Here is a 23,921-nt window from a genome sequence, read left to right as displayed (position 1 = left end):
AATGTTATGATATGTACCGCTTGTGTGCACCAGGAGTGCAGAAGCAGAATTGTTACTCTAGCATCTATAAACAGGGCCAAGATACAAGACTAAATATCAACCATGTCAATTTAACTAGTCTTAAATATGTGTTATTTACAAGATTCAGGAGCAGGACTGCACAAATCAATTGCTTTAAAGCTACTCAAATGAGGACAAACTTGATTTCGGTTCATTAAGCCCTTTTAAAAAAAAAAGAGCTTGATAAATAATTGGTTGGGAACTGGATTAGAGATCATAGGGATAGGTGCAACTGAAGATCACAAGATACTTCCTGATGAAGGTCATATGGCCCATTTGAATTCATTCATCCAAAACCCCACACTACTCACCCTCACCACTGCATGAAGAACCACCTCCTTATATCTGTCCTAGAATGACCGTTTATTAGTTTGAATCCATTGCTCCTTCTCCCACGATTTAATTTACTGCTTTTCAGATCAACTTTTTTCCTACCATTTAATCTCTTATATGCTTCTATAAAGTGACTTCTCAGATGCCTCTTTTGCAGGCAAAAAAAATATCCAAGTTTCTCCAGTCTTTCCTCATAACCCAAACCCCTGACACCATAGATCAGCCTAAAAGAAAGACAGACTTGCATTTCTACAGCGCCTGTCAAGACCCCAGGCTAAAGCACTTTACAGCTAATGAAGGTACTTCTGAAATGTAGTTAATATTGTAATGTAGAAAACATTAATGTAGGGAACAGTCTAGTGACTGTTCTGTGTCTCCGGTTCTTGAATGTCTGCCTTGTAACCTGGCAACCAGAATTGGACACGTACTCAAGCTGCCGTCTGACTACAGCATGGTGCAGTTTGATCGCGGAGTTCAACATTCTATTAATTGCATTGATTTCTGCCCTGCACTGGTTGGACATGCTGAGTCTACTAAGACTCCCAAGTCTCATCCTTAGTGATTTCAACACCATTCAAGTATGCATATCATCCATTTTCCTTCCTCTTGTTTTGCCCACTCATATTTTGTTTAACTTATTCTGTAATTTCAATTCCACTGTTCCTTCTTGGTAGCAAGTTTGGCATCATCTTCAAATTTGGTCAATTTGAATCGAGTTTCTGAATCCAGGTCATTGATACCAATTAGAAACAATATCCCTCAAACAGCAACAAAGTGCGAATTCTTAATCTGTTGTTGGTAGTGCAGAATGAGAGGGGAAGGTTGGTCAGAACACAAGAACTCCTCCCTGCTTTTTCCAAATATTGTCATGGGATCTTTTATATCCACTTGAACTGACAGCCTGGGCCTCTGCTTAACATCTCGTCCAAAAGATGGCATCAATAACAAAGCACTCCTTCAGGTGATGACTGAAGCTGGCCTCCCATCACTAATCTTCTCATCTTCAGTTCATCCAAAACTGTTGTTTGTACCCTAGCCTGCACCAAGACCTGCTCCCCCATCACCTGCCTTTGTTGATCTGCATTGGCTCTCCATACGCCCGTAACCTCAGGATTTAAAAATTCTCATCCTGGTGTTTAAATTCCTCCATGGCTTCATCCCTCCCAATCTCAGTAATCTTCATCAGTCCTAGAATGCTCCCAAGCCCAAACTCCCCATTCCACTGGCTCTGGCCTCTTGTGTACCCCCTTCCTTTGCTCCACTATTGAATAACCCCACATGTAGGAAAGGACACAGAAAAGCAAGATGCAAGAGGATTCATTTGGATCACTAAAGCGTTCCATTGACCATAATCAAAAAGAGTTTCTAATTAAATAAAGTGTTGGATGAACCATCACTACCGTGTCTTCATTTTGCATTCAGATTCTTCAGTCCCGAAACAGAAGTCATAGTACCTTCCGTTCAAACCTTCGAAGCATTGTTTACATTTAATTGATATAAGCCGCAAACTTGTCGAGACAGCAGTTTTGAATCTGAAGAATTTGCTGAGCTCAGAGGATTCAAAAGCATTAGCAGGAGGAGCAATAATCAAGCAGCTGAGGATCCAATTTATCTGCATATGCAGGTTCCATTCAGGTTTTTACATCAGCTATTTACAAAATTACTGACTATGAAGCTTCAGTTCAATCCTTAAGCAACAGTTAAATATCTACAAATACCTTTGAGCTTTCCATACATTGTTTTGAAGCATTGTTCCCTTGAAAGCATTTTAAAAAAATATCAAGCAGGTTCTTAGCAAAGTAATGACTGTTCAGGTGTGACTAATGATACATACAGAACAGACCCCAATGAATGTTAGGTGTGGAGCTGAGAGATACTGGGCAGCACAAGTTGTTAATAATCTTTTCAATGTAGCCACCCATCCAGAATGTCTCTTATTTCATTACCACTTTTAAACCTCTTAGCAGTACTGTTGCGACTCAGACTCTAGGCTTGAGAGAAAGAGAGAGAGAGAGAGATATGAGATTGAGATATGAGATATTTAAAAAAAATTGGAACAATTTTTATACAATTTATGTAACGACAGTTTGAAAATCATTTGCCAATGAGAAAAATCAAAGCATTTACCAAGCATTTTCCAAAGAACAGGCACAATAGTTTCTGTCAAATTTCTAAGGGTTTAATTATGTACAGAAAAATAACTGCGTTTTCCAACCTGATCCTAAAGCATTGGTCCCTTAAAAACAGTTTTAAAAGGAAGAGAGAGTCACTAAACAACTTCTCAAAATAGCAATGAATTTTAGTTGTTCATTTTTCCTTTAAAAACATAACAATCTTCCGGATTTAAAAAAGACCAATGAAAATAAGTTTACTTTTCTGATCCAAAGAATGGATTCTTCTCCTCCACCACACCCCCTTCTTTTCTCTTCAAAAAGGAATGGTTGACTTGGATTGCCAGCCATAATCCCAAGAATCTTTGATATTAGTAAAATTGCTGCATTTTCATTGACTGAGACAGCCGTATGCGAGTGTAGAAAAATTTTCTACTTGCAAGACAGAAATTTAACAGTGCACAAAGTCTTCGAAAAATAGCAGTAACACAGAAGGTGTGGAAGGATTAAAGTATGGGCAGTTTGACACGATCGCTTACTCACTCACCTAATTTCCTTCTCTTTGGCCAATGTAAAATCTTGTCCGTAGATCTAAATTCAACTCCGATTATAGAAAGAGCCTGTGCTGCAAAGACAAATAAAGGTTTACTAATAAGCTCCCAAATTTATTTAGTTTAACATTGCTCAGATCTGTAACCATCACATGGTGATGAAGATGTTTTAAAGTGTGTGCTTTTTAAGATGAGGGAATTACATGCAATATATATTTAATTGATTTGAACGAACTTAGATCAGCACAAAATACATACTGATGATTTATTGTGCCATTTACGGATTTCTGTTTTTCCGTTTTCAAAAAACATGGCTTCAATCAACTAAAGTCGGACAGGCCATCGTCAACAGTGAAGATAGGAGGTTTTTTTGGTGGGGGGGGGGGGGGGGGTGAGGGAGGAGGAAATAAAAAGTAGGCCAACCACAAACATGGAAGTAAACAGTATTAATTCTGTTTCAACATTGATGCAGAAAATCTGGCTCATCATGCAGGAGCACCCTTATTAGAGAAAGTCTTTTGTTTCTAGGTTTGGAAGCGAAATTCTTCAGACTAAATATCTGAAGACACCAACTGTGAAGGTGCATTTGTTCTGGCCATCCTGCAATGAGTTTTCAGCACAGGAGAAAACCAGTCAATACCACAACCATTTATTCCAAACTTTTTTAAAAAAAATTTAATTCTTGGGATTATGGGCGTCGCTAGCAAGGACAACATTTATTGCCCATCCATGGCTGCCCTTGAAGGAGGTGGTGAGCCGCCTTCTTGAACCGTTCATGTGGTGAAGCGACTCCCACAGTGCTGTTGGGTAGGGAGTTCCAGGATTTTGACCCAGTGACAATGAAGGAACGGCGATATATATCCAAGTCGGGATGGTGCACGACTTGGAGGTGATGGTGTTCCCAAACCTGCTGCCCTTGTCCTTCTAGGTGGTGGGGGCCCTGGGTTTGGGAGGTACTGTCGAAGAAGCTTTGTGTTGCTGCAGTGCATCCTGTAGATGGTACACACTGCAGCCACGGTACGCCAGTGGTGGAAGGAGTGGACGTTTAACATGGTGGATTGGCTGCGGATTAAGTGGACTGCTTTGTCCTGGATGGTGTTGAGTTCCTTGAGTATTGTTGCAGCTGTACCCATCCAAGCAAGTGGTGCGTATTCCATCGCACTCCTGACTTGTGCCTTGTAGGTGGCGGAAAGGCTTTGGGGAGACAAGAGGTGAGCCATACCACAGAATACCTAGCTCCAATAGCCACAGCACATGTGTCTGGTCCAGTTGAGTTTCTGGTGAATGGTGACCCCCAGGATGTTGACAGAGAGGGATTTTGGTGATGGTAATGCCATTGAATGTCAGGGAGAGATGGTTTGACTCTCTTGTTGGAGATGGTCATTGCCTAGCACTTGCGTAGCATGAATGTTACTTGCCACTTATCAGCCCAAGCTGGATCCATTCATGGTAGGATACACCTATGGGCTTGTGTGTTAAAAAAGATATCCTGAAATTTGTTTTTGCAAACCCCAAAAGACAAAAACTTAACTTAGTCTCCAGGTTCCCTCCCCCCTCACCAGGCATTGAGCTCAAAAATAAAATCTTCTACATTTATAAAGACAGTACTGTCCCTCCTGAACAGAGTTAAATTCCATGCACTGCAAGTCACAAATCGTGCATTAACATTGCTCAGACAGATAAAACTCCACTTTCCAATTAGCTTTAGCTAAAAGACCAGGATACACCATTTATTCTCCATTTGTTAATAAAATTCTCAGGTCATATTTTCTACACTTAGATTTGAATTTTGACAGCATCAGGAAGTTCATGTTTCAGGATCCACTTGCCAACAAATTTACTCAATCTTCAGCTTGTAGAATTTTCCTAGTCTTTCCTTATTAACTTTACTCTGAAGAATCCAGGTACTCTGGAGGCAGCTGCAATTGCAATCAAGAGGCCTGAATGACATCAAATCACAAGAATGCACTTCGAGGGGTTTAGGAAATCAGAACCACGTAGGAATTAATTACAGATCATCCCCCTCAAAACCTATGCATCAAACAAAAAAGCAATTGAAACCTATTGCAACAGACACAGTTATGACTGCTGAGAACATTGATGATGACATTTTAAAAAAAAAATCATGCAATTAGGACAGGAACAAATGGAAATAAACGAATGAGGTCCAGGGAAACAGATTTTGGGGGTGGATATAGCTCAGGAGTGAATGCTGTGTGGATGGGAGCAGGAAGTTACAAAGGGACATAGTTTTGCCCACTCACTCAGTCTGTCTGTGACCGATGGGAGTTCAGTGTGAGGTCATCCACTTTGGATCCAAGGCAAATCGGAATGTTTTCTTAAATGGTGAAAGACTGAGCTGTGGAGGAGCAAAGGGATTTAGGTGCACAATCACTATAAGCTAGTGCACAGGTACAAAATGCAATCAAAACAGCTAATGGAATGATGGCCTTTAATTCAAGGATGTTGGAATTCAAAAGTGACGCTTCAGTTGTACACATCACACCCTATCTGGAGTACTGTGTTCAATTTTGGGCACCAAACATCAGGAAAGATGTACTGTCCTTGGAAGGAGTACAGTATAGATTCATCAGTATGATAGCGGGGTTTAAAGGGTCATATTATGACGACAGGTTTCATAAACTTGGCTTATGTTCCCGTGAGTTTAGAAGGGTGAGGGGTGATCTAAATCAAGTTATTTAAAACAATTAAGGGATTTCATAGGGCAGATACAGAGAAACTATTTCCTCTGATGAGGAATTCAGAATAAGTGGGCATAAATTGATTGAGGTTTTTAGGATTTTGAAAGGAATCGATAGGGTAGATAGAGAAACTTTTTCCGCTAGTGGGGGAGTGTAGGACAAAGGGACATAACCTTAAAATCAGAGCCAGGCCATTCAGAAGAGAAATTAGGAAACACTTCTTCATGCAAAAGGGTGGTAGAAGTGTGGAACTCTCCCACAAAAAGCAGTAGATGCTATTTGAATTAATAATTTTAAATCTGAGGTCGATAGATTTTTGCTGGTCAGGGTATTAAGGGATATGGAGCCAAGGCGGGTAAATGGAGTCAGGATACAGATCAGCTATGATCTCACTGAATGGTGGAACAGGGTCGAGGGGCTGAATGGCCTACTCCAGTTCATATAATCTTAAAATTAGAGCTAGGCCATTCAAGAGTGAATTCTGAAAGCAGTTTTTCAAACAAAGGGTAGCAGAATCCAGAACACTTTTCCCCAAAAAGCTGTGGATGCTGGGCCAATTGAAATTTTCAAGACTAAGATCAAAGTTGGGTAAGGGTATCATGAGATACGGAACCAAAAAGACAGGTAAATGGAGTTGAGGTACAGATCAGCCAAAATCTAAATGAATGGCAGAAGAGGCGAGGGGCTGAATGGCCTCTTCCTGTTCCTAAATGTCATTGCATTACTTGTAGTATAAACTAGACAATGAATTTCTTGATGGTGAACTTCAGATTGACTATTGTTAAAAAGGTATCAGAGAGTTAATCCAGCAGCATGATAGTCATGAATAAAACATGCAGCATACAAAAGACAGAACATATCCCCACATGAAAAATCATTCACAAGATTAGTGAGTGACCTCATCGCTGTAACCAGATCCCTGGGATCAAGTGTGTGTAATAAACCATTTCCACTTTACTCTCGCAGTTTAGCACATCATCTGGCTTGCAATCACTCCAATGTATCCATTGCTCTCAATATGTTCCATGACCACTAGCCAACGACTCCACTGGAAGACGGAGTTGTCCCATTTTCAATCGGGAACCACTGCATTTAGCGCTGCCGGGCGCTGACCCGTCTCCTCTCCTGTTCGGACGGCACTCTGACCACACACACAGCTTACATGTTCAGTAGCGTCGTTGTATGGACAAAGATTGCTGCATATTCTTACAAAGTGCCCTGTCAAAGGATGTCAGGTGGAGCGATCCTTAGATTGCTGATAGCCAATAGCATATTTACATACTTACTATGGTTCTAAAGTCCAGGTTATGCAAAGAAGTAAAAAAAAAAATCTACCATACACAAAGCTGCTTAAATCAGAAAAATAAATCTCACTTTTTTAAAAAAATAGCCTCAAAAAGGTTTATTTGGCACAGCACTACACTTCTCCTTGAAGTACCTCATGCTCAATGTATTTAACATTCTTTTTCTAAAGTCACACAGAAAAGTAAAATGATTAACCTTACCAGCAGGAGACAAGTATTATATACCAGTACTAACTCCTTAGCTTACCAGCTAATGCTTTCAGCCAGTTGGGAGGGTCTGGAATGCAGTGTGCAGACAGAGCAGACCTTTTTATAAGCAATGCACTTAACACATACCCAGAGTGAACAAACAGCTGAAAATTCACTACCCTCATTTAGCACTAGGTGAAAGGGGAGAAAGTTTGGGCAGGAAGTGATTCAGAATTTTGATCAGAACACCGTCACTAGATTTTTCCTGAAAAAAGTTTAACCCTAACAGACATATTACATCAGACGTCATGAATGGCAACAAGCCAGGATTTAGGTCAGATGAATCATACGTATACACGTCTTACACACAATCACAGCAAATAAGAATCTGTGACTTTTCAAGCTGGCAAAGGATTTAAACTGCCCTTTTAGGTTGTCAGTGGTAGCACTCACCTCTGAGCCAGAAGGTTGTGGGTTCAAGTCCCACTCGAGATTTCAGCAGATAAATCTAGGCTCACACTTCAGTGCAATACTGAGGGAGTGCTGCACTGTCGGAGGTCTTTTGGATGAGACATTAAACAGAGGCCCTGTCTGCCCTCAGGTGGACATAAAAGATTCCATGGCACTATTCAAAGAGCAGAGGAGTTCTCCCCGGTGTCCTGGCCAATATCTATCTCTCAACCAACACCTAAAAAAAATGGTTGGTCATTATCTCATTGCTGTTTGTGGGAGCTTGCTGGGTGCAAGTTGGCTGCTGTGTTTCCCTACATTTCAACAATGACTACACTTCAAAAGTACTTAATTGGCTGTAAAGCACTTTAGGACATCCTAAGATCATAAAAAGTTCTTTTTAATTTGACAAAATAAAACTGCCTTAAGGATGCCAAGAAAAGTTACAAACACAGAGCGGGGCCAGACCACTGAATCAAAATGCAAATCATTTTTTTCTGGTGACAACTGGTCATTTAAATTAATTCAAATAAAAGGTCATTCGGGTCACTTGGCTCAACACAGTAGGTTGGTTTGTCTTTCAAAGAGTCATGGAGGACTGCAGGATGTGGATTTAGCCATAATTTCCAGTGAGTTCCTGATCTTGGCTGGGCTGTAGGCAGCATTTTGTGTGGGCCAGTTCCTTGCAGTAACTTTCATGTGTACAGTAACTAGCTCAAAAGTAGAATTAACATCAAAGGGTGGATTTTAACCCTAGCCGGCAGAAACCAGGTGGGTAAGCAGTTAAAAACCACCTGATGACTTACCAACGTCCTGCCCTTTTCAATTTGTACCAGCAACTTCTGGACAGGCAGCTACAGCTGCCTGCCCAAAGCCAGCCGGGTCTTTCTTTAAAATGCAGATCAGAGACTGATGATGTCATCAGGCCTCGACTGCAATTTTAACTCCAGCCTGATAAGGGTAGCTTACTGTGGCTTCCCTGCCAGGTGAAAGGCCTGTCAGAAGGAGGATCAGAAGCAGAAAAGGCCATTCAAGTTAAAGTTTTTAAACTTTCCTTTTTGGAGCCAGGTGAGAGGTCGGCAGACAGCATATTAATGAGGTCTGACAGTTAAAATTGACGTGGCCTCATTCTGCCACGGGTGGGCGGGAAGTTAACTCACCAACACGGTTCCCCGCCAGAATCCCGCTCAGACTTAAAATCCACCCCCAAGTCTTTTATCAGCTCAACCTGTCAGTTTGTGACACTCATTAGGAGGGGAGTGGAGGGAAAAATCTAACTAGGAAGGAGTAAAATAGCCAAGAAAAATACCAGTGTCTCAAAAGGAGGCACATTCAGCAAACTGGTAAGGGGGCAATGGATAACGGCAATAGAACAATCTAATTTATTATTACCCGCAGTAGCAATCACAGTGATAGACAAGTCCCTGCAATTACTTAGTTTTGAAGTGTTTATTTCCTCACTCCTTCCCCACTGTGCGCTCAAGTCATACTATGTTAATTTGATCAAAACTGAATAATTTCCACTTTTTTTCCCACCTACCATCATTGTAATGAAGCAGCACACGCGAACAAGATAGCTTATAGGACATGAGCATGTTGGATTGAGGTGTATTGATGGAATACGCTGGAGGATGAGAAACTGAGGTGGATGTGGCAATCAAACTGCAGATAATGCTATGTACAACTAAAAAGCCACTGTACAATTCTATCTTCCTACTGACCCTGTACATGTGCTCACACAAATATACATGACCTCAACTTCAACACTGTGCCCAGATTTGCCTGATGGTCTAATACAGACAGATCCATAAGGAACAACTTTAAAACAGACCAGTTCTAACTGTTGCTTTTCCTCAATACTGGAGAATGACAGCCCATGTCCTAATCTAGTCCATCGGTGCATGCCCTACATTACAACAGTAGAATGCAGAATGACAATCAATAAAAAAAGTAGAAGAGGAAATAATGTTCAAACCCTGTGGTGCTCTGGTTAGAACCCTTCTGAGTAGTGTGTTCAGTAATGGTTACAGGCACAAGTGGGGGATACTGAAGCCCTGGAGACTGATTGCTAGGAGTGAGCTCAGCTATGAGGAAAGATGAGGTAAATTTGGACTTTTCAGACTTGAATACCTGATCTTTGACATACATAAATAGTAGTACATTTTATAGAAAAGGTAGAATTGGAACACTAATTAAAACAAACTAGGGCTGGAGATAGGGAGGAGCAAAGCCATGAAGGGGTCGATAAGGACAGGGGTAATGGGTGAATGGGGCTTGGTGCAGCATAGGATAAGGACAGTACAGTTTTGGATGAGCTGAAGTTTATGGAGGGTGGTGGATGCAAGGCCAGCCAGGATAGCATTGGAATGGTCAAGTCTGGAGGATTTCAGCAGCAGATGGGCTGAGGTAGAGGTAGAGGTGGAGGTGGAGACGGGCGATGTTAGAGGAGGAAATAGGTGGCCTTTGTGATAGAGAGGACATGGGGTTGGAACCTCAGCTCTGGGTCAAATAGAATACTGAAGTTGCAAACAGTCTGGTTCAGCCAGAGACAGTGGCCGGGGGTGGGTGGGTGGGGGGGGGGGGGGGGGGGGGGGGAGATGGAAACAGTGGCGAGGGAACGCAGTTTGAGGCGGTCACCGAAGACAATGGCTTCAGTCTTCGAGTGTTTAACTGGATGAAATTGCGGCTCATCCAAGCAGTCTGACAACACAGAGGCAGTGAAGGACGGCTTGAACCCTGAAGGTACCAAACAAAAAAGTAAGCCATGGATAAAACACTGCATTTTCTCATAACCATGGACTCAATTTAAAACAAGAACTCATTCTGATTTGCAAATTTCCCCAGTTTACACATGAAATAATTTATCCATCCTTTTTCTTGAAACGATAATTAGAGACTAAATTCTCATAACTTGCAATCAAGAATTGTACGAGAACATATTATGGGTTTGAATGAAAACCAAGGTATTCACAATTCAGTAATCACATGGAGCCCACCTCCCTATTACACGTGGCCCTCGGCAGACCCTGCCGTGCAATGCGCCCCTGGGCCTCGGCAGACCCTGCTGTGCAATGCGCCCCTGGGCCTCGGCAGACCCTGCCGTGCAATGCGCCCCTGGGCCTCGGCAGACCCTGCCGTGCAATGCGCCCCTGGGCCTACATTTACAGTCCACTCAACTTTGAAATGTGCTGATTCTCAGATCTCCACTCTTTTTCTTGCTCTCCAGCAAGGCAATACTATTCAGAAGCACTGATCAAGTAAAAGGTCACTAATAAATCTATTAAGAAGTCTCAACCAGTATGGCAGAGTAGTGGCACTACACTGCTCTCAGCATCCTTATGTTTGGCTGGAAGAGCGGAAAGAGGGGAGGAGCAAAAGACCAAAGAAGGATTTTTTTTTACAAATAGACCCATGTCCCATCATCACCATATCCAGTATGTTGCTGCAATATAGAGTGCCCCTCGAGCAAGACACTGCTTAAGATCGTGGCCTTAAACAAAAGTAACACAATCTCTGGGATGGTACAGTTGCACTTAAACTGATAACACCAAGGTTTATTTTTGTCCGTTCCAAGTACTGGGTAGCAACTAACACAAGATATAACCTTATCCTACTTGGATTTTCTCTTAGCAAAGCCCTTTGTGCATTTTCTGTACATTTCTTCCTTCCAAAGCCAGAAGTAAAAAATGACACTTGTACATTCGATTCTATGGCTGATTAAAATTATTTAATTCCTCTATAAATTTCTCAACCTGAATAACACAAGATTTCTGAACTTTGGCCAGGCTAGTTCAGAACTGATAAATGTGAAGGGCTCTGCTCCATCGGCAGGGCTGAGCAGACGAAATTCATAACGTAAATTAGTAATATTGCACGTTTGGACCTGGGCCATTCAACTAATTTTGTAATCCACTTCAAAAGGGATTTACTATGAATGACTAAGCAAGCACCCATGTACACATACACAAGTTTAAAATTATGCAGTTTAAAACTATCTTCTCCAGGTGGAATGTTTACGGTACAATATTGTACTGATACACAGACACACTGAAGAAGGGAAGGGAAAAAATACTAGCCAAACTCTCCAGAGTAGATTCAGATCCATTAAGCATCTGCTGTGAATCATTAATTCATCTTCCCCACTGTCCACCACCACCTCAGAGTGTAAATACACTATTGATGCAAATTCAAAACTGGGTAGTTCAGTGTTTACTCTCCTAAAAACGTAATCTAATTTCAAACGTCGTCACTTGGAAGAACATAGTGTGAACCAAATTAATGAACTACACTGTATTGTGAGATTTCCTCCACAAATTTAATTAAAAATAGTCTAAGTTAGAAATCTGATCAGTACAAAACTTTCCAGTTCCTCACTGACTTTATATCACAGGCTGAGTCAACCAATAATACATCTAGAAAACAGAACATCTTGGAGGCTCTTGAAATGCTCAATCTTTAGAGCTTATCAACTTCAGAAATGTCATTAGATGTGACCCACCAAACATGCAATGTCTTGAAAATCACTCAGCCCAATCTCTCACTGCAAATATGGTCAAACTTCTCATTTTCAAAACTTCCGTATCTCTGACAATGTTGGGAGACTAAATTTAGAACACCTTTGAAACTGTCGTATGGAAAATATATTATAACAAAAAAGGTTGGACATTCAGATACAAAATGTTATTTCAACAATTTTTTAAAAATTAAGTTGATGAAACATAATAGGCTTATATTTTCTTTTCAAATACAAAAGTAGATTAGAAGTGGAAAAAAAAACCATCAACCCCCATTATACAACATTGGATCAAAGCCTGACTAGAGACAATGGGTTGGAGCATATCGTTGTACTTGGAGTCGGTGTTGGGAGTTAGGATGAGCTACTTAGGGGAAACACTTAAATTTTAAAAAAAATCTCTAATCTGTTGAGACACCCATGATCTACAAAGTTTTAATCATACATAGTATGCTTGCAGTACTATTGTAAATTTAAAAGTAGAATTAGGAAAAAAAAGTTGGAGGGGAGAGAAGGGTTTTTAATATAAAACTGCTGTACAATTTGTAAATGCTGTTGAGTTCCAAACTTGTATTCTGTTTTATTGCAATGCCACTTTATTAATGGATAAAAATATGACATTTGGCTGTAAACCCTTCTTGAAAATGAAGTTAATAAAAGCAGGAACTTGCTGCAATGCTACAGTTATGACCATTATTAAACTCTTCCACAAGCAGGGAGTTTATGGATAGGGTACAAAAATTCACAGTAAGTAAACACGACAGTTTCAAAATGGAAAAAAGACCAATTCTTTAGAAGTACTTACTAAGGGTCACTTCTGAATTTCCTGGTTGTATTTATGACTTGCACTTATGTAACATCCTTACAAAACGTCCCAATTTGTTTCAGAGGCACAGACAAATATGAGCACCAACCCAAAGGAAGAATTATTAGGAGGGATAAGATGGGCATGAAGGAGGGTCTTAAAAGGAGGATGCTACACAACTTTAAAAGTCAGAGTACAATATGTATTCTGGTCTGTTCTGGGAGGTTAAACTTGGATAGATCAAGAGCTATTATGAAAGACAAGCTGTCACAATATTTTATTAACTTCCCTTAATTAAGCCATCAACCCCATTTTGTAAAGTGAGCACTGGACTAGTGTCTCCAGTACCACCCTTGTATGCTGTAGTGGTTAGAACAGTCCTTTGAGTAGAGCTATATACTTGAATACTGTATACACTCCAAACTTCATTAGAACCCTAGCTGTAGCCTATACATTGCAAATTTAGTAAGCCAGTCCAATGAAAAAGATATCCATGACTATAATGGGATATACTTTTGCAGTTCACATAGGACTCAGTGTTCAGAAGGACTTTAAAACTTGTGCACTCCCAAGATATAATTATTCCCAGAATATAATTATCTTTCAGTGTCAATTGTCATATGACACCAGTTTAAAAAAAAATGTTAAATGCACTCTCATACAGAATTAACATGTTGCACCAGCCAAATTCCAAGAATCTACCTGCTCAACAACATGCAGGAGGGAAGGTCAGGATATAAACGTTATTTCTTTCTCCCTTTCTTACTACCAAGTCCAGGTTTTTTTTAAAAATAGGAGTTGTTTAAAACTGAGAGCATTCACCAGTTGAAGCAAAAAGCAGTTTTAGGTCATAGGTCAAATCTCCCAACTAGAAAAGACTTGTCTCGATTATTCTGGTCAGTACTCAAAACATAAATAAGCTAGTTTTTAGCAGCAAAGTGAGCTCTGAAAGAAGACCTTCATTTTATAGAAACTTCCTGAATCAAGCGTAAATTGTATGTATATGGAGACTGTTCTGTGCAACACCCACGTGATTTAACCAGAATCTCCATTTTATGGTGTTATGGTGACCTGCACAACACTTTTAAAAAGATCGAATATACTGATAATGCATTTAGACAAAGACATTTCACCTGTACTTCCACACCAGGATTCCTAGTAGAAACCAACTGATTGCAGTTCTATACCAGAGAATTGTGGTTAGCTATGCCCATGGACTCAATGTTTCTAAACATTAGCTTTTTTATTAATACCAAGTCTTTGTTAAAATGGAAATTCAATCGTAGCTCAAAACCACTGACCGTAAATTAGGTCAAAACGCCATCTAATCTGGCACGCTAAGATGTTAGTCACCATGCCCACAATACTCCTGTCAATTCAGTCTTCAAGGCAGTTGAATGGACTTCAATTGACAATACAATTTGAACCTCAAAAGAGATTAAGTGCTTGGGAGAGTGGAAAAGGGAGGCCGATTTTTTCATGGTCGTCATAGAATAGTAAAACAAAATATGATCAATGAGTATTGTTATGCATTCCCCCCCCTCACAAAGTCTGCACAGTGACATGTTCTAGGAAGACACATTTCCATTTATTTTTCCAAGACTAACACAATGAACAACCACTGCACTTCCTGGACATCATAAATTCCAATTGTTCACAGTGACAATTCCAACATTTTTGCCTCCGGTGCCTCAGACCAGCAGTGTAGTTGCTCGTTGAGAGTATAGTGTCCTCAATTTTAGCAAAATGATAGACTTAATCATGGAGTTATGCACCCCTGATTTACACAGTCTATTTTTTCACTAAAATTAGAGAATAAAGGAAAATACAGCTCCTTGGTATACTAGTACAGCCTCTAGAAGAAAGCACAAACCACAGGACAGAAGATGAAAAGTTTGTGTAATTGGTAAATCAGGCTTTAATTGGCAAAAATACAATCTTGTCCCTAAATCAGATCAGACAGCAGTTTAGACAAAGTATGTTATATTAGTTTATGACAACTCCAGTAGAGAACAGGCTAAAACTCCCTAGAATCGTTACATTACATTAATTGTCCAGGGATCCAAATTTTTTTTTGTTTAACGTGCTTGCTCCATTTTATTAACTTACACTGTACCACTCTGCTGGTAATCACTAGGAATTAAAGGATGTTGAATTCTGGCTTGCCAAGGCTTCACTAAGCTCCAGATCAATGCTGCTTAACACAGCGTACATCTGGAGGATGGTTAAGGTGTTGATCTCGTAGACTCATGTTCGAAGCTTTTCTAGTATATCCTGAATATTTCCAAGCTTTGTAAATTACTAGCAAATCTTCCAGGACACTGCCCAGATAGTCCAGGGCATGAAACGCAGCTTGCTGTTGACTGCAGCCTGAACACATCATTACACAAGTATAGCAAATGTACTGAAGCAAAGCATCACATGACTCAGTAAAAATAATACAGATTATTGATACTGAAAGATATATTTGCATTATTTCCTGCTTTGCAAAACTTAGATACAAGTTTGTTCTTTCCCCCATTTATTATTTTTTAAACTCTACCTCAGTGCATTTGCAGTATTTGTTCTTTATTCTTCCCCCTTTTATCCTCAAAACACCTCTCTCCTCCTCCTCCTCCTCCCTCATCATTGAGACTCCTATAACCCGCATTGGAACTGGTGATTATTTTCCAAGGTCCAGCCATTCCTGGCTGGCCGGCCAACCAAGGCTACAATGTCAATGGTCAACACAGAACAGTCTCGTTAGCATCCCCTTCTGGCCCCAGCACATACATCAGTCCTCGACAACAAAAAACATCATCCCAAACACCAGTAGCTCTGAATACTTATATAAACTTAAACTTCACTCCAACTCTCTTCCCCCAGGTACTCACTGTAAATTTTCTTCCTGGCAATCACAGTACACAGCATTGTTGCTTCACAGAAGCAAGACGAAAACTACAACTATCATCGTACATCTCTCAGACTTTGCCAGAACGCCCTGGTCCTTCTCTAGCAGGTTGTTGTCTGACGTGGCTATGGTGCACTCTGGGCATTGTAGTTCAACAGGAGCAGAGTGAAAAACAAACTCTCAATGCACCTCACAGGCAGGGAGGTTTAATCCATGGCAGGCAAGAAATCACCAGCACCCAATGCAAAGGTGACATTTTGTGATGGTAAATGAACAATTCTATGGGTAACTTTGATTATTTTTCTTTCCTCAATTGTGATCATTTTGAACGGTATATACTGAAGAGATAATTACAGTGCAGTCCAACAGAAGAGTAGTAGACTCCTATTATTCTGCTTTTGAACTGAAAACCTTCCTAAAATCTGCTTATGAATTGGGTTAATTATCCTGCAATAATGACATTTAAAATTTCACACACTTCAAGCAAAGTCACATCAGCAGCTTTTTAACATCATTAGCAGGCTTCTTGCTTTGGTAGTCAATGTACACAAAAAAAAACCTTCAATTCAATCTCGAGGGGACAGGCTGCCCCTCAGTGACATCATCCGAAAACACAACGTCAGGTTCCACATGTAAGCTGACAACACTCAGTTCTACCTCACCACCACCACCACCACCTCCTCCTCTGATTTGTCACGCTACTTGTCCAACATCCACTACTGGATGAGCAGAAATTTCCTCCATCTAAATATTGGGAAGAACTAAGCCATCGTCTTCGGTCCCCGCAACAAACTCCGTTTCCTAGCCACCCATTCCATCCTTCTCCCTGGCCACTGTGAGGCTGAACCAGACCATTCGCAACCTTAGCATCCTATATGACACTGACATGAGTTTTCGACCAAATATCTGCTCCATCACTAAGACCGCCTACTTACACCCCCATAATATCACCCATTTCTGCATGTGTCTCAGCTCATCTACAGTTGAAACCCTCATCCATGCCTTTGTTACCTCGAGGCTTGACTATTCCAATGCTCTCCTGGCCAGCCACCCATCTTCCACCCTCCATAAACTTGAGCTTATCCAAAACGCTGTTACCCATATCCTAACTCGCACCAAATCCCGTTCACCCATCACCCGTGCTCGCTAACCTACGTTGGCTCCCAGTCTGGCAACACTCAATTTTAAAATGCTCATCCTTGTTTTCATATCCCTTCATGGCCTCGTTCCTCCCCATCTCTGTAACCTCCTCCGACCCTACAACCCTCCTCCAATTCTAGCCTCTTGCGCATCCCCGATTTTAAATCGTTCCACAACTAGCAACTGTGTCTTCAGCTGCCTAGCACCTAAGCTCTTGGAATTCCCTCCCTAAACCTTTCCGCCTCTCTATACCCTTCACGACGCTCCTCAAAACATACCTCCTTGCTTGTTGTAATATCTCATGTGGCTCGGTGTCATAACACCCTGTGAAACACCTTGGGACGTTTTACTATGTTAAAGGCGCAATATAAATACAAGTTGTTGTTGAGCCCACAATTTCTTCCTTCCTCCTCTAGTCTCGGTTCATTGAATCCAACTGTTACACCTCCACTACCTACCTGGCCAAGTCAGCACAGACCAATGGTAAGAATTGCATCACACCCTACAGTAGAACATTTTCCTAACAACCTAGTGCTCATTTTACATAGAAGAGTTATACAAAAGGTAATGTAATTTGATAACAGCAAGTAAACAAGGTTACCAGATTAAGCAGCACAACATGTAATAAAGTACCAGGTTCATAATGAGGATGCATGCAGTGAACAGTATTCAATGCCTATTCATTTTAAAAACCACAATTAATTAAAATTAAACAGCAGCCAAAGTTACTTCACCTGAAAGTGAGCTGAAGGAGTTGAAAATATAATGCTGGCAGAGAAACCTCTGTCAATTCAATCAGCTGAAGCAGCTGTGAAAAGTATAAGAAGATGGCGCTGATGGGGAGGTGAAAGAGACAGAATCAGTGATGCAAATACTAAACTGATGTTAACATGGGATTTTTTTTGCTATTAACTAAGTTGCAAGACTGAGCAAAAACACATTGCTAGCAGTCAGACAGCTGCCTGTAGCAGTCACAGCATCCAATTGAAGGATACGTGGCAGTAAGTTTCTTTTGGGGGGCAAGATGTGGAAGGGAAGAGGAAACTAATAAAGCAGGGACAAAAATTAAATCTTGTAGCAGTCATGAAGATGATTCAGAAAAGCTTCCAAGAAAATGATGTTTCTAAGGCTCAAGTTAAGAATGAAAGCACTATACAGGCACTCTAATATTCCAGGTACTAGAGCTTACACAGCTAAATTGTGATCAGTGTTTTTGCTCAAGGGGATTAGTTATTTCATTCTAGGTCTTTAAATATGCTTCAACAATTAACAAATGCTATGCTACAGCCCTGGTGAATCACCCTTCCCGTTATAATTCAAGATAATTGGGGTGACAGTTCTGCTGTTACAGTAATACTTTACAAGCAAAGATTTTACAGCTTTTTTGAATATTTGCATTTACATTACACGCAGTGTCACTGTTAGATATGAATGGCATGCAGCACAATATTCTGGCAAGGAATTTTGGGGAGAGGGAAAAGAGAAGATTTAAATATATTACATTTGTTCATCCAGAAACAATTAAGATAAGCTGAATGGTTTTCCTCATCTGTAATTATCTTGGGCTAGATTCTCCGAAGAACATCTTTGATCACTAATAAAATATTGGGGCTAAAATGGAGTTGTTCATTGCTCAGCTAACGGTGGTGAATTGAGTTTTTTTTTGTTAACTACTTAATGCTGGTCGACAGACGGTTCCTGGTTTCAGTGCTCCTGCTCAATATTTTATTTCCCTTGGAGTTAAGACTGCTCCTTCCTCCAGCAACCGAGTTCTGCCTGCCCAGCCAATCGGGATGCAGGTTACCACTCACCCCACTCTACACGACACACATCATCCTACCCAATGCCTGCAGCAGGTGCTGATTGCGAACGCCACTCTTCCTACTTGCTAACAGTATCAAGCAGTCAATGAACAAACAAATAGAATTCAATTCACTACAGTAGCAACAAGCAACTCAATTATCCTTGAATATTTTAAGAAGTAATCAAATATGCTGTTGAAAGAGATCCCCAATGTAGTACATTTAAACCCTGCTCTCTCTACACCCACCCCCCCCTCCAACCAAACCTCGTGTCCTCTTCTCCAAAAATAATTCTCGTGCTACAAATCTAACAAAGTCACTAGATTTATTTAGAAAAATATTCAAAACTCCCAGCGTGTATGAAATATGAAGCTCTGTTTTAAGTTTTATTTTCAAACTCTCCCTGTGGCTGAACATGGTTCAAGAAATGTATGGCTTGGAACGGTGGCTGATGGTGATTTACTTCCTTTGAAAGTCTCTTTTTTAAAAAAAAGTTCAGGGTTTTGCAACACGCAAGTTCTATTCCAAGGAGTAGCTGACTTCAGATAACCCTTTTTGAAAGCAGACAGGCTTTTTCAGCCTTGAAATTGCATGTGTTAGATAGAAAACCCAAGTTAAAAAGCAGACATGCAAAAATCTATTGAGGAAAATTAAAAATGTATACAACCAGATAGCTCAAATACAGATAGCTCACAATATTCCTACAAGTTTGCTCTCAAACTGTACTAGGGGAATTACAATGTTGCAGCAGTATTCGCCTGTAGGGGTTGACTGTTTAACAAAATCTGCTTTATCAACATACAGTCTGTGCTAAGAACATTGGAACAGGAGTTGGACATTCAGCCCCTCGAGCCTGTTCCGCCATTCAATTAGATCATGACTGATCTGTACCTTAACTCCATCTACCCGCCTTGGTTCCATAACCCCCAATACCTAAGCCTAACAAAAATCTATCAATCTCAGTTTTGAGAGGCGGCTCTTCTCTGATCACTGTCACACTCTCAACCTATGCCAATATTCTATATACACATTAAAACTACTAAGTGTTGAGAACAATATTTCTTTTCAGGGTAAAAATGACATTTGCAAACTACCTCAGGACTTCTCCCCATCTTCATTAACACACACTCCCATCTAACTTAATGTTTTTATTGCATTATCACCTCAATACAGTACTTTGAGTTTGTCAAAAAGTCTACAAAACACAAATGATAACTGTACAAAGCCATTATCCTATACTATTTGCATCATTTTTCAAAAAGGGAGAGGGGATAAAGTAACCAGGCAAAGAGACATCTTAATTTTTTTTAAAAAAACTTTAGTTGCCAACTCCTCTTCTAAATATACCAACTGCAAAAATCCTGTGTCACACCTTTTATGATCTGGAAACCTGAAGGTATGAATTATGGCATAGTTTCACTAGCTTATAGATGCAGCCTTTATATCACTTACAATGGTATGATCAAAGTAGCATATTTTACAGTAATTAAAATTAGAAATGCAGCCTCATCACAACATTAGTCACACACCTGTCAGAAGCTCTCCCACTTCAATTCTGATTACAACAATAGCATCAGAATTTAAAAAGGAATACTTAAATCATTCAACCACCTCAAATTCCACTCGGATTCAGTACACGCCACTCAATCTCAGGGAAATACTGTATAAATGGCTCAATATTTTGTTTCAGAAATACTGTGCACCAGTTACTTACTTTGCGACATGTGTCTCATCGCAGACACGAGACAAAAACTGGCAGTTCTCCCGGTACAAATCACCAGCATAGTCAATGACCGATGGTAACCCCCTGCTACTTCGAGGGGGGGTTGGCCTTAAAAATGTCATGATGTGGAGATGCCGGTGATGGACTGGGGTGGACAAATGTGAGGAATCTTACACCACCAGGTTATAGTCCAACAGTTTTATTTGAAAATTGTGATTTTCAAATAAAACTGTTGGACTATAACCTGGTGTTGCAAGATTCCTTACATTTAAAAATGTCAGGCAGATGCCTCCTTCAGGCAACAAACTGATAGGCAAGGATTAAGAAAGCAGCACACACACTTGGGCATCATTCTTTATATTACTGATCTGCAATACATGGGAATCATATTTGACATTTTAAAAATCCAACAATTGACTTAATTAATGTTATTATACGTGTGACAAGAAGTCAGACAGTGAGCTACAAGGTAGCAATTCTATCGGCTGGTTCGACAGCTTAATTACGAAGACAGCAAACCCCAAGTCAACTGCAGAAATATCAGCATTCACTTCTTTCCCTAAGCAACATCAATGTTAGCCACTTAATGTTTCAGACATTAAAATTTTTAAGGAAGTTTTTGGTTCCACTTTTAGCAGAGTGTAATGTATGTGAAAAGTATATAGGGATGTAGGAACAATTGGTTATATTGCAACATTAATAGGAAGTAAGTTATTCATTATATGTATTGACAAAAAATAATTAACTCTTAGTCTAAATCTATTTTAAGCTTCACATTAAACACTTCAAAAAAAACTCAAGGGTAGAGGGAAAGAGCAAAGAAATGTAATTGAAGGGGCTTCCTGTTCCAGTGCATGCTCCATATTGGAACAATGGGCCAAATGGCTACCTCCTATACTGAAATTTCTGATTGTGATGTGCAGTTCAACTGGTACATACCATTTAGTAATTAACTTTAGCAACATGAATATCCAACTACCATACTAGAAATACTTCACATCATAAAATATCCTTCAGATAATGAAGCAGTCCGTGCTCGCATGCAGCAAGACCTGGACAACATCCAGGCTTGGGCTCATAAACGGCAAGTAACATTCGCGCCAGACAATGACCATCTCCAACAAGAAAGAGCCTAACCACCTCCCCTTGACATTCAACGGCATTACTATTGCCGAATCCCCCACCATCAACATCCTGGAGGTCACCATTGACCAGAAACTTAACTGGACCAGCCATATAAATACTGTGGCTACAAGAGCAGGTCAGAGGCTGGGTATTCTGTGGCGAGTGACTCACCTCCTGACTCCCCAAAGCCTTTCCACCATCTACAAGGCACAAGTCAGGAGTGTGATGGAATACTCTCCACTTGCCTGGATGAGTGCAGCTCCAACAACACTCAAGAAACTCACACCATCCAGGACAAAGCAGCCCACTTAATTGGCACCTCATGCACCACCTTAAACATTCACTCCCACTACCACCAGCACACAGTGGCTGCAGTACATATCATCTACAGGATGCACTGCAGCAACTCGCCAAGACTTCAAGAGCACCTCCCAAACCCGCGACCTCTACCACCTAGAAGGACAAGGGCAGCAGATGCACGGGAACACCACCACCTGCACGTTCCCCCCCAAGTCACACACCACCCTGACTTGGAAATATATCGCCGTTCCTTCATCGTTGCTGGGTCAAAATCCTGGAACTCCCTTCGTAACACTGCGGCAGAACCTTCACCGCATGGACTGCAGCGGTTGAAGAAGGAGGCTCACCACCACCTTCTCAAGGACAATTAGGGATGCATAATAAATGCAGGCCTTGCCAGTGATGCCCACATCCCATGAATGATTTAAAAAAGTCAGTTCTTCCCATTGCCCCTCAATATTCTTCCTTTACCCCTCTCCTCTGCTGTGGGTAGCAACTCAGGTACCGTTGCAGAGAAGGCAGTAATCCTCCTTTATGTCATATGTCATACAAGTGACCATGCTTCAGGTGAAAGCCTGAATGCTGAATACCATCAGGCTATTTGATTGTGGAAATCATCACAGCCAATTGCGATCCTGTCCTCACCTGCATCCAATTCTGGCCTCTTGCGAACCCCTGATTTTCATCGCTCGATCATTGGCAGCCATGCCTTCAGTGGAATAGGCTCTAAGCTCTTGGAATTCCCTCTCTAAACCCCTCCGCCTCTCTACCCTTCACGACAATCCTTTGATCAAGTTTTTGGTCACGTGTCATCGTATCACCTTATGTGGCTTGGTGTCAAATTTTGTTTGATAACACCCTGTGAAGTGCCTTAGGACATTTTACTATGTTAAAGGTGCTATATAAATACAAGTTGTTGAAATCACAATTTCTTACTTCCTCCTCTAGTCTCGGTTCAATGAATCCAACTGTTACACCTCCACTACCTACCTGGCTAAGTCAGCACAGACCATTGATAAGAATTGCATCACGCCCTACAGTAGTACATTTGCCCAACAACTAAGTGCTCATTTTACATACAATAGTTACACAAAAGGTAACATCATTTGATAACTGCAAGTAAACAAGGTTACTAGATTAAGCAGCACAACACGTAATAATGTACCAGGTTCAGTGAAGAGTATTCAATGCCTATACATTAATTTTAACTAATTGTAGTTTTGATAAACAGCAGCCAGTTACTTCACCTGAAAGTGAGCTGAAGGAGTTGAAAATATAATGCTGGCACAGAAACCTATCAATTCAAATCAGCTGAAGCCGCTGCCAAAAGTACGATAAGAAAATGGCACTGATGGGGGAGGTGAAGGAGATAAAATACTGAACTGAAGTTAGCATGGGATGTGTTTTTTTTTTGCTATTTATTAAGTTGCAAGGCTGAACAGGAACACTGATCAAGACTTGATATTCTGTTAATCTGTTAAATTAGAAAGACTACTAAAATTTTGTTAAGTTTTAACTCCATAACTTCCACAGCTTCATCAACCGGCAATAATGAATTTCAAAATGTTACATAACCTACTGTTGAGGTGAATGATAAATGCCTGGCTCCTAGTACAACACAGTAGATTGATAGTTTAGCCAACTATTTTCATTTGACAGCAGTTAATATGATTAAAGCAATAACTTTTTTTTTAAAAGCAGACTTAGACCTTTATCAGGAGGAAAATTAAGTCTGTAAAACAAGTGCAATGTATCAGTTTTTATATTTAAAAAAATGTTCAAATTAAGGGGATTCATCTTCACATCTGTATGGGTTTCCATGTTTTAAAATGTTCCACGTAGGGGAAGAAAAAAGTTCAAAACAGAAATGAAAATTGTAGTTCTTCCTTCTTCACTCCACAAAAAACAAGGATTTTTTTTCTT

At 40.5% G+C, this 23,921-nt stretch overlaps 1 protein-coding gene across 2 annotated transcripts in view; it reads right to left on the bottom strand.

The window, feature by feature from the left end:
• Positions 1 to 23,921, bottom strand: part of LOC137333066 (long-chain-fatty-acid--CoA ligase 4-like) — a 72,768-nt gene that overhangs the window by 39,094 nt on the left and 9,753 nt on the right. For both annotated transcript variants that reach the window (XM_067997169.1, XM_067997170.1), the window contains exon 2: positions 3,052 to 3,129. The gene's annotated coding sequence lies outside the window, so the exon portion shown is untranslated. The remainder of the gene's footprint in view (positions 1 to 3,051; positions 3,130 to 23,921) is intronic.

The sequence above is a fragment of the Heptranchias perlo genome, chromosome 15 (assembly GCF_035084215.1).
Source record: "Heptranchias perlo isolate sHepPer1 chromosome 15, sHepPer1.hap1, whole genome shotgun sequence".
Classification (NCBI taxonomy): Eukaryota; Metazoa; Chordata; class Chondrichthyes; order Hexanchiformes; family Hexanchidae; genus Heptranchias; species Heptranchias perlo.
This window is presented reverse-complemented; position numbering and strand designations above follow the sequence as displayed.